This window comes from Myotis yumanensis, unplaced genomic scaffold (genome assembly GCF_028538775.1).
Source record: "Myotis yumanensis isolate MYYU_CA2020_CCGP unplaced genomic scaffold, mMyoYum1.0.hap1 SCAF_2, whole genome shotgun sequence".
NCBI lineage: Eukaryota > Metazoa > Chordata > Mammalia > Chiroptera > Vespertilionidae > Myotis > Myotis yumanensis.
Genome location: NW_027223753.1, coordinates 106,738,879 through 106,754,549, shown reverse-complemented (window position 1 = coordinate 106,754,549; position 15,671 = coordinate 106,738,879). Strand labels below are relative to the sequence as shown.

Below are 15,671 nucleotides of genomic sequence, written 5' to 3'. Positions count from 1 at the left end.
CTATGTCTTTTGATTGGAACATTTAGTCTATTTACATGTAAGGTTATTATTGACTAGAGGCCCGATGCACAGACTCATGCACCGTTGGGGTCCTCTGCCTGGCCTGTGCCCTCTTGCAGTTCGACATCCCCTGAGGGATGTAGTAGTGCACAGCGAAGTGGCAGGTGGCTGGGGAAGAGCCCGAGCCAGGTCTGGGTGCTGTGCTGCTCCCATTCATCCCTGCCCTGCTGCACCTGCCACCACCGCTTGGTATCTTGCTGCAGTGGAGGCTCAGAGGCTCCTGCCACTGCAGCTGCAATGCCCAGCCATGAGTCCAGTGTCTGGCTCCCGTCAGTCAGCTGATCAGCACTCCCACTCTGGGAGTGCACTGACCACCAAGGGGCTGCTCCTGCATTGAGCATCTGCCCCCTGGTGTTCAGTGCACATCATAGCAACTGGTTATATGGTCATTTGGTCGTTTGGTTGTTTGATCGTTTAGGCTTTCATATATGTAGGTAGGTACTTATTTGTAGCCATTTTTATTCTTTATGTTCCTTCTTCCCTTTCTATTTCTTCTTTTTACAGTAGTCCCTTTAGCATTTCTTGCATTGCTGGCTTGGTGGTAATAAACTCTCTTACTCTTTTTTTGTTTGTGAAGCTCCTTGACCTCACCTTCAATTTTGTATGATAGCCTTGCTGGGTAGAGTATTCTTGGACTCGGTCCCTTATTTTTCATCACTTTGAATATTTCAATCCATTCCCTTCTGGCTTGATGTGTTTCTTTTGCAAAATCAGTTGATAGTCTAATGGGAGATCCCTTGTAGGTAACTTTCTGTTTCTCTCTGAAAGCCTTTAAGTTTCTTACTTTGTTGTTCATATTTCCCAATTTAATTATGATGTGTCTTGGTGTCAGTCTTTTCAGTTAATCTTGCTTGGAACTCCGTGTGCTTCTTGGACTATGTGGCTTTTTTCTTCCCAACATCAGGGAAGTTTTCTGTCATTATTTCTTCAAACAGGCTTTCTATCCCTTGCTTAGCTTTCCTCTCGTTCTGGCACTGCTATTATGTGGATGTTGGTTTGTTTCGTGTTGTCCCATAGCTCCCTTAGGCTACCCTGTTTTTTAAATTTTTTTTCCAGTTGCTGCTCTGTTTGGTTGTTTTTTTATCGTGTCTTCTAACTCACTGGTGCTATCCTTAGCTTCTTCTAGTCTACTGTTGAATCCTTCTATTGTGTTCTTTATTGCAGTGATGTCATTCTTCATTTCTCCTAGATTCCTTTTTTATATTGACATTATCATTCAGCTCCTTATAATTCTTATTGTGTGTATTTCTCATCCAGACATTTGAGCATCCTTATAACCACTACTCTGAATTCTTTCTCTGACAAGTTACTTGCCTCCATTTCATTTAATTCCTTTTCTGGTGATTCCTCTTATCTTTCCTTTGGGGATTGTTTCTTTGTCTCCCCATTTTTGCTATAACATTTTTAATAGTTTTTATGTCTTAGATCCAAATGCTTTGCTACCCAGGTTCTTTTGTGGGTGGCCCTATGAGGTTGGTTATTTTTGCGATCTAGTGGTGCGGTCTCTCAGATATCCTGAGCTTGGTGTTCTAATGGAGTCCCCTTCTTGAGTTATTTGTGTTATCCTGATGTAGTTGGGTCTTGAATGTTAGTTTCTCATTAATGGATATTGTCTCATCATGGGTTGTCTGGCAATGTGACCACCCCCGCCCCCCAGCCTTATTGTGCAAGCTGTTGTGGATGTGTTCATGGTTCCGGCTCTTGTAGAAAGGGTTCCCTGAGGTCTCACTGGTATGTGCTGACTGTGAAACCCCAGAGACCATGGCTTGGGAGGAAGGGGTTTCGGGGCCTGAGGCTCAGTGTGACTTTGGCCAATGTTGTGTGACTCTTGATGGGTAGCATCACTCTTCAACTCACTATGAGGGTCTCGGAGCCCATGTTGGTGGGAGGCAGCTGTCCCATAGTCTGTGCTTGAGGCAGTGGGACCCTGGCCCAGGTAATTTCCTGGATGTGGGAATCTTGGAGTCTGTGGCTGAAACAGCACCATCTTGTTTGGGGAGGTGAGGCCTCAGTAACTCACCAAGTTGTCCAGAAGCATTTTGGGAGGGGGAACTCATGGATCCTGCTGAGGGAGCTGTGCACTCTTGGTTGGAGAGGCACATGCCCAATGGTGGCTCACATAGGTGCCCAGGAGCTGTTTGCCAGACTTGTGGGCTCACATGCTGGAGCGGCATGACCATGGTGTCAGGAGGCTGCCAGCCGGGGAGGGGGAAGTTCCACTTTCTGCTGCAGGAGCCATGTGCCCTTGGTTGGATACATGCATGCCCAGTGGCAGCGTACAGAGGAACCCAGGAGCTGCCTGTCGGGGCAGTGGGCTCAGGGGACCCACATGCTGGAGCGGTGCAACAGTTTTCAGAGGCCAGCTTCTAGGGAGGTGGAAGTTTCAGTTTCTGCTGTTGAAGCCATGCACCCTTGGTTGGGTATGCATGCACCCAGCAGCACCTCAAAGAGATCCCCAGGAGCTGCCTGCTGGGATGGTGGGCTCAGGGCACCCACACTGGAGTGGCATGACCATGGTGTTTGGAGACCAGCAGCCGGGGAGAAGAAAGTCCCAGTTTCTGCTGCGGGAGCCATGCACCCGTGATTGGGTACATGTGTATCTAGCAGCAGCTCACAGAGGCGCCCAGGAGCTGCCTGCTAGGGCAGTGGGCTCAGGGAGGCCCACGTGCTGGAGCAGTGCGACCATGGTGTCCAGAGGCCAGAAGCCAGGGAGGGAGAAGTCCCAGTATCTGATGAGGGAGCCGTGTGCCCTTGGAGGTAGACGTCCTGAGGTCTGCAGGTCTTTGGGCAAGGCAGCATGACTTTGGCTGGAGTGACTGCAGGGTACCAGGCAGTGTCCAAAGCCAGTCTGGGTGGCAGTGAGTCTGGGTTCCTAGTGGAGGCCACTCTTCCCTTCAAGATGGCATGGGCTCTGTGCCTGAGCTTTGCAACCGGGGAGTGCCTGCAGTGCTGTCAGGAGCTTCCTGTCCAGGAGAGCCTGGTCTGCCAGCCCCTGATACTCTTGCAGGATCTAACTGTCCCTCACTCACATACACACACCACACACGTCCATTCATGCCCCTTTCACTCCCTCACTCACTCACACCCTCTCCCTCACCTCCATCCTGCCAGCTGCCATCTTTAGATCATTCTTGCCTTCAGTTTTAAATGATAGTCTTCCTGGATAGAGTAGTCTTGATTTTAGGTCCTTGCTTTTCATTACTTAGAATACTTCATGCCAATTCCTTCTGGCCTAACGTGTTTCTCTTGAAAACTAAGCTGACTGCATTATCCTTATAGGTAATTAAGTGTTTCTTCCTTGCTGCCTCTAAGATTATCTCTGTGTCTTTGCCATTTTAATTATGATATGTCTTGTTTTGTGTCTTTTTGGGTTCATCTTTATTGAGACTCTTGGGGCTTCTTAAACTTGTTTTCCTTTTTCCCTTCACCAAGTTAAGGAAGATAATTTGTCATCCTTTATCCAAACAGCTTTTCTATCCCTTGCTCATTTTCTTCTCCTTCTGGTACCTTATGATATGGGTATTGTTATGGTTCATGTTATCCCAAAGTTTCCTTAAACTATCCTCATTTTTAAAAATTCTTCATTCTCTTTGTTGGTCTGATTGTTTTTTTTCCCTATTTTGTCTTTCAAACTAAGTCACTAATCATCCAAGAGATGCAAATCAAAACAACAATGAGGTACCATCTCACACTTGTCAGAATGGCTATCATCAACAAATCAACAAACGACAAGTGCTGGAGAGGATGTGGAGAAAAAGGAACACTTGTGCACTGTTGATGGGAATGCATACTGGTGCAGCCACTATGGAAGACAATCCTCTGCTTCATACAGCCTACTTTTAATTCTTTCCAGTGTATTATTTTTTAAAAAAAATTTTATTGTTGAGAGTATTACAGATGTCGCTCTTTTTCCTCCCCATTGCCTCCCTCCACCTAGTTCCCACCCTGTCCCAGGCCTTCACCACCCTACTGTCTATGTCCATAGGTACTGCATATAAGATCTTTGGTTAATATCTTTCTCCCCTCTCATTCCTCATCCCTCATGTCAGTCTGTTCCATGTTTCTATTCCTCTGTTTCTATTTTATTCATCAGATTATTTTGTTCATTAGATTTCTTGTTTGTTTATTTTGATTTTTAGATTCAATTGTTGATAGATATATATTTTCTGCCACTTTATTATTCATATTTTTCGTTTTTTTTCGTTTTTTTAAAATTTTTATTTTTTTGCTAAAAGTATTACAAAGGGTATTACATATCTGTCCTTTCCCCCCCCCCCCACCGCCCTTGACAATCCCCTGCCCTCTCTAACCGCCCCCCCAGTGTCTTATGTCCATTAGTTATGCTTATATGCATGCATACAAGTCCTTCGGTTGATCTCTTACCCCCGTCCCTCCTGCCCCCCAACCCTCCTGGTCTTCCCACTGCAGTTTGACAATCAGTTTGAGGCAGCTCTGCCTCTGTATCTATTATTGTTCAAAAGTTTGTAATGGTCTTTATTATCCATGAATGAGTGAGATCATGTGGTATTTTTCCTTCATTGACTGGCTTGTTGTACTTAGCATAATGCTCTCCAGTTCCATCCATGCTGTTGCAAATGGTAAGAGTTCCTTCTTTTTTACAGCAGCATAATATTCCATACTGTAGATGTACCACAGTTTTCTAATCCATTCATCTACTGATGGACGGGCACTTAGGCTGTTTCCAGATCTTAGCTATGGTGAATTGTGCTGCTATGAACATATGGGTGCACATATCCTTTCTGATTGGTGTTTCTGGTTTCTTGGGATATATTCCTAGAAGTGGGATCACAGGGTCAAATGGGAGTTCCATTTCCAATTTTTTGAGGAAACTCCATACTGTCTTCCATAGTGGCTGCACCAGTATGCATTCCCACCAGCAGTGCACAAGTGTTCCTTTTTCTCCACATCCTCTCCAGCACTTGTCGTTTGTTGATTTGTTGATGATAGCTATTCTGACAGGTGTGAGATGGTACCTCATTGTTGTTTTGATTTGCATCTCTTGGATGATTAGTGACTTTGAGCATGTTTTCATATGTCTCTTGGCTTTCTGAATGTCCTCTTTTGAAAGGTGTCTATTTAGGTCCTTTGCCCATTTTTTGATTGGATTGTTTATCTTCTTTTTGTTAAGTTGTATGAGTTCCCTATAAATTTTGGAGATTAGGTCCTTATCAGATATGACGTTGGCAAATATGTTTTCCCATGCAGTGGGTTTTCTTGTTGTTTTGTTGATGGTTTCTTTTGCTGTGCAGAAGCTTTTTATTTTGATTTAGTCCCATTTGTTCATGTTCTCTTTAGTTTCAACTGCCCTAGGAGCTGTATCAGTGAAGAGATTGCTTCGGCATATGTCTGAGATTTTGTTGCCTTTGGATTCTTCTAGAATTTTTAGGTTTTCTGTCGTACATTTAAGTCCTTTATCCATTTTGAGTTTATTCTTGTGTATGGTGTAAGTTGGTGGTCTAGTTTCATTTTCTTGCATATATCTGTCCAATTTTCCCAACACCATTTATTGAAGAGACTATCTTGGCTCCATTGTATGTTCTTGCCTCTTTTGTGAAATATTAATTGAGCATATTGGTTTGGACTAATTTCTGGACTCTCTATTCTATTCCATTGATCTATATGTCTGTTCTTGTGCCAGTACCAGGCAGTTTTGAGAACAGTGGCTTTGTAATACATCTTGATATCTGGCATTGAGATCCCACCTACTTTGTTCTTTCTCAGGATCGCTGCAGCTATTCGGGGTCTGTTTTTATTCCAGATGAATTTTTGTAGAGTTCGTTCTAGATCTTTGAAGTAGGCCATTGGTATTTTAATGGGAAGTGCATTGAATTTATAGATTGCTTTGGGTAGTATGGACATTTTAATGATGTTGATTCTACCAATCCAAGAACATGGTATGTTCTTCCATCTCTTTATGTCTTCCTCTATCTCTTTTTTCAACGTCCTGTAGTTTTCTGAGTAGAGGTCTTTTACCTCTTTAGTTAAGTTTATTCCTAGGTAGCTTAATTTTTTTGGTGTGATGGTAAATGGGATTGTTTTTCTAATCTCTCTTTCTGAAAGTTCACTATTGGTGGATATAAATGCCTCAGATTTCTTGGGGTTAATTTTGTATCCTGCTACATTGCCAAATTCATGTATTAAGTCTAGTAGTTTTTTTATGGAGTCTCTAGGGTTTTGTATGTATAATATCATGTCATCTTCAAATAAGGACGGTTTTACTTCCTCTTTTCCAATTTGGATGCCTTTTATTTCTTCTTCTTGTCTAATTGCAATGGCTAATACTTCTAGGACTATGTTGAACAGGAGTGGTGAGAGTGGGCATCCCTGTCTTGTTCCTTTTCTTAGGGGAAATGGTGTTAGTTTTTGTCCATTGAGTATGATGTTGGCTGTGGGCCTGTCATATATGGCTTTTATTATGTTAAGGTATGATCCTTCAATTCCCACTTTGCTGAGAGTTTTTATAAAAAATGGGTGTTGGATTTTGTCAAATGCTTTTTCTGCAGCAATTGATATGACCATGTGGTTTTTTTCTTTCAATTTGTTTATGTGATGTATCACATTTATTGATTTACGGATGTTGTACCATCCTTGCATCCCTGGGATAAATCCTACTTCGTCATGGTGTATGATCTTTCTGATGTACTGCTGGATCCGATTTGCTAAGATTTTGTTGAGGATTTTGACATCTATGTTCATGAGGGATATTGGCCTGTAATTCTCTTTCATTGTGTTGTCTTTATCTGGTTTTGGTATGAGGGTGATGCTGGCTTCATAGAATGAGCTTGGAAGTGTTCCTTTCTCTTGAATTTTTTGTAGTAGTCTGAGGAGGATAGATTTTAGTTCTTCCTTGAAAGTTTGGTAAAACTCCCCTGAGAAGCCATCTGGTCCTGGGCTTTTGTTTGCTGGAAGCTTTTTGATGACTGCTTCAATTTCTTCCATAGTTATTGGCCTGCTGAGATTTTTAGATTCTTCCTGGTTGAGTTTTGGAATGTTTTATTTTTCTAGGAATTTGTCCATTTCCTCCAGGTTGTCTAGTTTGCTGGAGTAGAGTTGTCCATAGTATTGTTTAACAATCATTTGTATTTTGTGGGATCTGTTGTTATTTCGCCTCTATCGTTTCTGATTTGGTTTATTTGGGTCCTCTCTCTTTGCTTCTTGGTGAGCCTGGCTAGAGGTTTGTCAATCTTGTATATCTTTTCAAAGAACCCGCTCTTGGTTTCATTGATTTTCTGTATTTTTTTTTTTTGGTCTCTATGTCATTTATTTCTTCTCTAATCTTTATTATCTCCTTCCTTCTGCTCACTCTGGGCTTTTATTGTTGCTCTCTTTCTAATTCTTTGAGTTTTAGAATTAGATGATTTACAACCATTTTTTCTTGTTTTTGACATAGGCCTGTAGAGCTGTAAACTTCTCTCTCAGGACTGCTTTCATTGTGTCCCATAGGTTTTGGATTGTTGTGTTTTCATTGTCATTAGTGTCCAGGATGTTTTTAATTTCTTCTTTGATGTCATTGGTAACCCAATCAATATTTAATAACATGCTATTCAGCTTCCAAGTGTTTGAGTATTTTGGGTTGTTTTTATTGTAGTTTATTTCTAATATTATGCCATTGTGGTCTGAGAAGATGCTTTTTATGATTTCAATCTTCTTGAATTTGTGGAAACTTTGCTTGTGACCCAATATGTGGTCTATTTTTGAATATGTCCCATGAGCACCTGAGAGGAATGTATATTCCATGGCTTTGGGGTGAAGTGTTCTGAAGATGTCAATTAAGTCCATCTGATCTAGTGAGTCATTTAGGATTTCTGTTTCTTTGCTGATTGTTCGTCTAGCGGACTTATCCAGTGATGTCAGTGGTGTATTAAAGTCCCTACTATGATTGTATTGTTGTCAATCTCTCCTTTGATATCTTCCAGGAGTTTTTTTTAATGAATTTGGGTGCTCCTGCATTGGGTGCATATATGTTTACCAGGGTTATATCTTCTTGTTATATTGATCCCTTTAGTATTATGAAGTGGCCTTCCTTATCTTTTGTTATTGCCTTCACTTTGAGATATATTTCGTCTGATATAAGTATTGTTACCCCAGCTTTCTTTTCCTTTCCATTTGCCTGAAAGATATTTTTCCATCCCTTCACTTTCAGTCTGTGTGAGTCCCTTCTAATGAGGTGGGTCTCTTGTAGACAGCAGATGTATAGGTCATGTTTTTTTTATCCCTTCAGCCACTCGATGTCTTTTGGTTGGAGTATTTAGTCCGTTTACATTTAAAGTTATTATTGAAAGGTACTTGTTTGTAGCCATTTCTTTTTTTGTGTGTGGCTTTTTTTTTTTTCTGAGCTTGTTATTTCTTCTTTTTACACCAGTCCCTTTAGCATTTCTTGCATGGCTGCCTTGGTGGTGATAAACTCCCTTAGCCTTTTTTTGTCTGTGAAGCTTCTTATTTCCCCTTCAATTTTGAATGATAGCCTTGCTGGATAGAGTATTCTTGGATTCAGTCCTTTGCTTTGCATCACTTTGTAGATTTCCATCCATTCTTTTCTGGCCTGATGTGTCCCTGTTGAGAAATCATTTGATATTCTAATGGGAGATCCCTTGTATGTAACTTTCCGTCTCTCTCTTGCAGCCTTTAAGATTCTCTCTTTGTCCTGAACACTTGCCATGGTAGTTATGATTTGTCTTGGTGTGAGTCTTTTCGTGTTCACCTTGTTTGGGACTCTCTGTGCTTTTGTGACTTTTTTCTTCCCCACCTCAGGGAAGTTTTCTGATATTATTTCTTTGAATAGGTTTTCTAATCCATGTTCATCTTTCTGTTGTTCTGGAACCCCTATTATTTGTATGTTGTTCCATTTCATGTTGTCCCAAAGTTCCCTTAGGCTCTCCTCCTGTCTTTTAATTTTTTTCTCCAATTGCAGTACAGTTTGAGTGTGTTTTGCTTCCTTGTCTTCTAATTCACTAATTCGGTCCTCTGCTTCTCCTAGTCTACTCTTGATACTTTCACTGGTGTTTTTTATTGCAGCTATGTCGCTCTTCATTTCTTCTTGGGACTTACTTAAGTTGTTGATTTTTTCATCTGTTTCTTCTAGCTTCTTGCATAAGTAGTTGATTTTTTCATCTGTTTCTTCTTGCTTCTTGCATATCCGATGAATGTACTCTAGGACCCTTATTCTGAATTCTTTTTCCATCTTGTTGCATTCCTCTGTCTCACTTAGCTGCTTTTCTGGCGAGACCTCCTTTTCTTTCCTTTGGGGGTTTCTTTGTCTACCCATGTTTGATCACTCTGACGTATCTAGTTGTTGAGCCGTTCAGTGGCTGCTCCCTGGGTGGCAGTGGCTCCTCAGGCTGTGGTTGCTCCTTGGGCGGTTGTGGTAGCAGCTGCTCCTCCGTCGGTAGCAGGGCCTCTGGTGGGTGCTGATCCAGCTGTGGTGGCTCTTCTGGCTGGTGGAGGGAGGCTTCACACACAGTAACTGTTCCCCAGACAGAGTGTGTGGTGATCAGGAGGCCGCTGTTGCTTGAATCTGCTGTGTTGATTTAAAGGCACAAAATACAACACAACAAGGCACAATGTACCAAGCACTGAACACAAATGTATGTACGATAATAATAACCCCAAATAAAGGTGGCCACCTGAGCTAAGAGAGTTAGGAGATAAGGAAGAAAGAAGAGAAAAAGATAGAAGAGAAAAAAGAAAGAAAGAAAAAAAGGAGTGCAAAAATGTAATTGGAAAAAAGGAGGGGAAAAAAGAAGAGGAAAAAAAAGTAAGAGAGAAAAGAGAATGAAGTATAAGAGGGGAAGAGACTATTTATATGGGGAGAAAACTCCTAAAGAACCGCCACTAAGATCAACAAATTACAGCAACAGATTCCTGGAGATGAATACATACTGCAAACAACCAATAATATCAAGCGTCACAAGCGAAAACAGAAGCACAGAAATAACCGGGGGGGCGGGGGGTGGCAGATAAAATAAAAAGAATAAGCAGAATAAACTCACAAACAATCCTAAAAAAAAACCCCAATATACTCGTCAATCAAGCAAACAACAGTAAAACTATAGAGAGAGAAAATAAATAGAAGAAGAAGAAGAAAAAATTTTGGATAGTGAAGAAAGATAAGGGAAAGGTGTATGAGGATTTAGAGCAGGGGATTGGACATAGGATATATAAATAGGGTGAAATTTTGACAGTGGGTAAAAAGAATAGGGAAAATCTAAAGCTGGAGTAGGGTAAGAGAAACAGGACAACAAAAGGGAGAAAGTGGGGAAGAGGGTTTAGCACAGAGGCAAAATTGAGGTAGAGAAAAATATTGCTAAAGGAACGATGAAAATAGAATGGAGAACATTAGTCCCAAAATAAAATAAAGACAAAATAAAATGACACTTTAAAAAATGGTAAAATGGTAGCGGTAATAATACTAGTTAAAAATAAAAATGTAGTAGCTGAAAGGGCAAATTCAGGTGATGGAGAAAAAGAAAAAAGAAAAAAGGAAAAAAAATGTTTTCTTAGTTAAAAGGTGAAAAAGTAATTTAAAAAAATAAAAATAAAAATGTGCAGTAATGCAGGTGCTTCAGATCTTCTACTCTTCTTATTGGCACGCCCAGAGTTCAGGATAATGTTGAATTTCCCTCTGGTACACTGTTCTTCCGTGTTGTAAGCCACAGTCCTGATTTTAAGGCCGGCCGTAAAATCCCCTTATTGCCTTATCTGTATTTACAGAAGAGTCAGTTTGTGGCTCTGCCTCTGGGTGGCAGTGTGTCTGGATTGACCTCCGAGGCTATAAGTTCTCTCTGGCCAGGAACCCTCTATTGTACCTGAACCAGCTCCGCCCAGAGCTGGTTCCCCAGGCGCCACTCCCAGCTCTGTTTCCCAGGCTCCCCAAAAACAATCTTCCCCAACAAGCTCCGCTAGCGACCCTAACTGGGCAATCCCATGCACTGGGTTCAACAATCAAACTCACAGATTTAAGAGGAAGCGTGTAAACAAGAGCCTGGGAAGCTGTGCGAACACGCAGGGCTCCACCTTCCAGATCTGCGCGGAGTCTCTGCACGAGCTCTTGCCCCTGGCACCAAGTAGCCAGCCGCCTGGCAAGATCTGAGGTTTCCCCTTTGCATCCAGTCCAACTATGGGCTTATTTATAATGTTACCTTCTGCCAGCAGCCCTGCGGGAGCCCTCCCCACTTGCGGGTCACGCTGGCCTCAATAGGCGCGGACTTTGGGGGGCGCAGATTTCCCTCCAGGCGTGCGCATTCCTCGCTCCAACCTGAATTGCAAACCGCACCTTTGGGGGAAGTCTAACCTTTCCGTGGGGAGAAGCACGTCTCCTCTGAGTTCATGTAGTCGCGCTGCTTGAGAGCCGTTGCCTCCGGGTTAGTAGCCGATCTCTGGATGCGGATAACAGCTACTCAAGATGGCGTGGTCTCGCCGCTGAGCTGGCGTCCAGGGGGAGGTCTCAGCCTCAGTCTCTAACCATCCCCATTTTCTAGGAGTTCTCTTTTATTTTTTTTCTTCCTCTTCTTCCTCTTCTTAAAGAATACCCTTCAACATTTCATGTAGTACTGGTTTCTTCCAGTGTATTCTTGATGTCAGATACGGTATTCTTCGTTTCTCACTGGTTCTTATTTATGGTTTCCATGTCCTTTTTCAAGCTGATGTAGTTCCTTGCAGTTTCCATTAGGTTTCTTGTAGTTATCACTAAGTTCCTTGAGCATCCTTATAACCATTACTTTGAACTCTGTGATAAATTGCTTGCCTCCATTTCATTTAGCTGTTTTTCTGAAGATTCTTCCTTTTCTTTTATTTGGTGGTTGTTTCTTTGTCTCCTCATTTTAGCTGTCTCTCTGTATTTGGTTCTATGTATTAGATATCACTGCTATGACTCACAGTCTTCATATGGTGACTTTATGTAGTGTCTGTCCAGTGGTACCCAATGATGTAGTTGTTTTGATCACCTGAGCTGGATTCTCTATGACTGTACCTCATATGGGTTATTTGGGCTCTCCTGTTGTAATTTGATCTTGATTGTTTTTATCCCACTCATGGGTAGGATCTCTCCTCAGAGTCACCAGGCTGACTCTGACCACGTAATGCAAGCTGTTTTATAGAACAAAGGAAAACAAAAATAAAAACATACAAATGCACACAACAATAATTACAAAAATAACCACAAAAGAAAAAATAGAGAACAAGAATAATAAAAAGTTTTTGGAAAAAAAATAATATGAGAAGGAAAAAGGGGAAGAAAAATGAATATGAAAGGAAAGAAGAGAGAGAGAAAAATAGAAGAATAAAGAATAGCGAGGCCTTGCTGGTGCGGTTCAGTGATTAGAGTGCCAGTCCCTGCAATGAAGGGTTGCAGGTTCGATTCCTTGTCAACGGTACATACTTGGGTTGTAGGTTCTATGTCTGGCCCTGGTTGGAGCTCATGCAAGAGCAACCAATTGATGTTATCTCTTTCACATTGACTTTTCTCTCTCTCTTTCCCATTCTCTCCCTCCCTTTCAATCTCTTTCAGAGATGGAGAGGCATTGATTGGACTGTCGGGCCTTGGAGGGAAGGTAGGGGAGGGTGGGGGTAAGGGAGAGAGATCAACCAAAGGACTTATATGCAAGCATATAGGCCTAACCAATGGACACGGACAACAGGGGAGTGAGGGCATGAGGAGGGGGGGGTAACATGGGGATAAGGACACATATGTAATATCTTAATCAATAAAAAATATATATAAAAAAATCAATAGAAAAAATATCCTCTGGTAAGTATTAACAAAAAAAATAATAAGATTAGCAAAAGAAAAATGGTAAAAGAAAAGAAAAAGATTAAAAGGAAAAAAGAAGAGAAAGAATAATATTAATTAAGAAAAGGGGGAAAAGAGGAAAAAGAGAGTAAGAAAAGGAAAGTGAAAAATAAGAGATGAAAGAAAAGAGAAAATAATAACAAAGCAACAATAAAGAAAATAATTGAAAAAAAAAAAACACGAAAAATAGAGTAGAGTTTTTCTTGGCCGAATTTAGGGCCTGCTGGGATCTCCCTTTGGAACCTGCTCTTACGTTCTCTGAGGCTTACTGTTTTCTGTGCCAATTCTGGGCATCCAAGGAGGTTCTTTGGTGAAAGCCAATGTCAGAAACTGTCCACATTTGGCTATCAATAACCTGTTCAACCTTTAAGTGATCCACAGTTCATGGCTGCTGTCTCCACTGGCCTTGGCTGTGCATGGGAGGGGCCAAGCTGCACTCCAAGACTGGCTTTAGAGCAGGCCCAGGGGCATGTCAGAAAACATCCCAAGGCACTTTGGGATCTGCCTCTGCCCACCTCTGCCTATTGGTTGACTGTCAGACCCAGTCACTTAAAGGCCATTTCTGAAAATGCTTTTGGCAGAATCAGGAGAATGGAATCTCTGGGTCTACCATGATGGTGAAGTGCTGTTCAGATTTTAGGGAAGATGGTGTGTGTGTTCCCCTAGCCCAGAATCACATGTGTGAGTGTCTCAGAATATCTTTCTGACCTTGGCAGGGCAGGTCCCCTTGTATGCAGCTGGTGGGGTCTGTTAGAAACCAGGAGTTCCTATCAGCTCTCCCTTGAGGGGGAAGTGCTAGTCAGGTTCCTGAGAAAGTATGTGTAATGGCTCCACTCCAAAGCTCATCACTGACAGCCCCTTAGCTTGCCCAGACCTGTGAGTCCAACCTCTGCTTGCTGCCTCCTCAGCAAGGATTGAGAATCAAGGTAGGGTGAGCTGTATCCTCAAGGGCAGTGTAATTGCCTTTCTCCAGACTGCTGCTGGGAGGGGCTTGTGCCTCTCATGGAAAATGGCTGCTGAGATATTGGGGGCGGGGGATGACTGATCACAAGGATCCTGGCAGCTGATCTCCCATGTCTCTTTCCAATGTCTCCCATCCCTGACTCTCCTCAGGCGACTCCATTCTGCAACACCCTCACTCTGCCAAAGCCCAGGGTGAGTGGCTATAAATGAAAATCCTGTTCCCTGGCCCTTAGAGAACAAAAGTAGCTTTGTCTCTGGCAGGCTGCGTCTCTCCCTGGTGTATAGAAACCCCGTTTTCATTGCTGGATGTTATGTGGGTAGCTATTCCCAGTTCTAGGCTCCAGCCCAGCCTGGAGTCCAGGCCTCACTCTTCTCAGGGGGATCCCACCTGGAGCAGAGATATCTCTCTGAAACCTCAGCCTGCCCCCAGTAAGAGTTGGACCAGCCCATCTCCCAACCCGGCCTTTCCTACCAGTCTCCAGGTGCTTTCTGCCCTTCTTGGTTTAAAAGTCTCTCCTTTAGCTAGTCTTCAATTGGTAATTCAGGGTGAATGTTCCTCAATTTAGTGTTTTTTAAAATATGTTTTTATTTATTTTAGAGAGAGGAATGGAGAGGGAAAGAGAGAGAAACATTGTTGAGAAAGAGAAACATCAACTGCTTCCATTATGCCCCTACTAGGGATTGAGCACAAAACCTTGGCATATGCCTTGACGAGGAACCAAACCACCCCATGCATTTGACAACACTCAACCAACTGAGCCAAACTGGCAAGGGCCCCAATCTGGTTTTATTTCCATTTTGGTTTTCAGAGGAATGTGAGAAAGATCACATATAAAATGGGGATTGAAAGCTTTGTATTTATCAGGGCAGTGCTGACTCTGGTTCCTTTTATTCTTTTTTTATTGTTTAAAATATTACATATGTCTCCCTTTTCCCCCATTGACCCCTTCTTGTTCACTCCCACCCCCCAGGACAAGCCCCCACCATCCCAGTGTCCGTGTCCATTGGTTATGCTAACATGCATGTATTCAAGTCCTTTGGTTGAACTCTTACCCACCCGCCACCATCCTCCCCGGCCTTCCGTCTGAGGTTTGATGGTCTGTTTGGTGTTTCTCTGTCTCTGGATCTATTTTTGTTCATTATTTTATGTTGTTCATTATCTCCCACAAATTAGTGAGATCTTGTGATACTTATATCTTTATCTGACTGGCTTATTTCGCTTAGCATAATGCTCTCCAGGCCCACCCATGCTATTGCAAATGGTAAAAGTTCCTTCTTTTTCATAGAAGCATAATATTCCATTGTGTAGATGTACCACAGTTTTCTAATCCACTCATCTGCTGATGGGCACTTAGGCTATTTCCAAATCTTAGCTATTGTAAGTGGTACTGCTATGAACATAGGAATGCATATATCCTTTTTGATTGGTGTTTCTGGTTTCTTGGGATATATTCCTAGTAGTGGGATCACTGGGTCAAATGGGAGTTCCATTTTTAACTTTTTGAGTAAATGCCATACTGTTTTCCACAGAGGCTGAATTAGTCTGCATTCCACCACCTTTTTTTCCGCATCCTCGCCAGCACTTGCATTTGTTGATTTCTTGATAGCCATTCTGACAGGTGTGAGATGGTTTTCGCATCTCTCAGATGATTAGTGACTTTGAGCATGTTTTCATATGTCTCTTGGCCTGTATGTCCTCTTTTGAAAAGTATCTATTTAGGTCTGTTGCCCATTTTTTTTGTTGGATTGTTTTATCTTCCTTTTGTTAAGTTGTATGAGTTCCCTGTAAATGTTGGAGATTAAACCTTTATCGGAGATAACATTGGCAAATATGTTCTCC

The 15,671-nt window shown here is 42.2% G+C and overlaps 1 protein-coding gene across 3 annotated transcripts in view; it reads left to right on the top strand.

The window, feature by feature from the left end:
* The window catches only part of PLOD2 (procollagen-lysine,2-oxoglutarate 5-dioxygenase 2), a 289,789-nt gene that overhangs the window by 102,568 nt on the left and 171,550 nt on the right, over positions 1-15,671 (top strand). The window lies entirely within an intron of this gene.